Below are 1,929 nucleotides of genomic sequence, written 5' to 3' on the forward strand. Positions count from 1 at the left end.
ATCATGACGTCATGTAAAAAACCAACCGACACATGAGGAAGTATATTAATTATTAGTAAGTATTTTAAATATACCAAAAGTGGTATCAGGTGTGGTAATAGCTGCTCAAAATAGACAATAAAAACTACAATTGGGAACCTACAAACAAAAAACAAACAAAATCATCGGGTGTCAACTCGACATATTATTATGTTGACAAGTCTAAATTTGGTCTTTAAACAACATCTGCGATGATAGCAGAAACAGATATTTTTTATTATTCAATTAGTTCATGATGGCGGCTGTAAAATTTCTATAGGGAAATTTTGTGTCGATTTGGTAGTTAGAGCTTAGATATTAAATGTTGCGGTCTGGCTAATAAATAAGCGTAGAAAGAACATCCTTTAGAGTTCAAACCCATTGAGACATACACTCCATAAAGTGGCGAATTCGGAATGTTGTTACTCTTTGTTAAGCAGATTATTCACATTATTTACATGACACATTATTATCCCTCCACCATCTTCAAACCGCGGATTATTCTCATTATTTACATGACGTGTCTTTCTTCTTGTTTCCTGTGACCCATTAAGTGAAAGATATTAATTTCTATTTGGATCCTCACAAATTATCAAAAGCATTAAGAATTTAATAGGAATTAAGATGACAATTTCCTGTACCACTTTGTAAATTAAAAATTTCTATTCTACTGTCCTTAAATTAATTCAGTTTATTAAGAAGAGAATGTCCCTTTAATTCAACAACTATTCTTTCTAAAAAATCGCAATTTTATTTTTTAAATTAAATAATAATTTACGACCTTCAATTGATATATAATATCATCGATATCCCATGAATCTTTGTGCACCCCTTTGGGGTCTTAGGAGGTATGTATACGTTTCTTTTCAAATTAAGTACTGTATCAGCATCTCAAATAATATTCCGTCGGTATGCTTTTATTAATATTTTGTGTAAGTAAATCAGACGTCTTGATTCAAATTTTGGCAGTTTTTAAAATATTTGTTTTGGGCTTTGGGGTGGAGGGTGGATTGTTTTATTGTCGTATTCAAAGAGAGACATAACCATAACGACATTAACATAAATATATCAAGAGAGGGCGGTGCATATAAATATATAAAAGATAATAAAATAGCATCAATACTCCAAAATATAATATCAATATAATATATACTTGTTATTTCGTTTCGCAGTAGCAAAATACAAAAAAAATTACCATGTTTTTTTAATAACATTAATATTTATTCAATTCAATAAGGTTATCAGATGGGTTATTTAAATATAGTATTTATTGATAAAATACATCTGGAAACAGTATTTATTGATAAAATACATCTGGAAACAGTATTTATTGATAAAACACATCTGGAGGGTGTGGAACGATGACCAGACTGAAATAAAATGGTATTCGTCCTCTATTTCATTTTCATTGTAAAACGAATCTATACAAGTATAACATGCTTTCGGGACAACATTCCTGCAGGTGATTTCATTTAACCAATAGTTTATAATATTAATTTGTAAATATTAATATTCTTTTTACTAATTTTTCAAAATATACATTATTATCGGTTGTCAAAGGTCTGAACCCAGAATATTTTGACAGAATTTACTTTGTCCTTTTCTATAATGTCAGCAGAGTGTATACCCCGTAATTCTTTACCACAGTTTAAAACAAGACCAAGATAAGTATCGAATAATGACAAAAATGTTACAATATGAAATGAAATGAATGAGTTTTACGTCCTACTTTTCCGCACCATGATGAAGACATTTTACCAGGACAGCGACATTAAACTGCTCTATTTCGATGTCCAACTGTCAAGGATCTTAAACGTTCACAGCCTGTAGCACACGGGACCTCGGTTTATTGATCCATCCGAACGACTAGACGGTTTTTCCAAATAAGCCTCTCTTACCTGCATCACTGAC

This window comes from Lottia gigantea, assembly GCF_000327385.1.
Source record: "Lottia gigantea unplaced genomic scaffold LOTGIsca_68, whole genome shotgun sequence".
NCBI lineage: Eukaryota > Metazoa > Mollusca > Gastropoda > Lottiidae > Lottia > Lottia gigantea.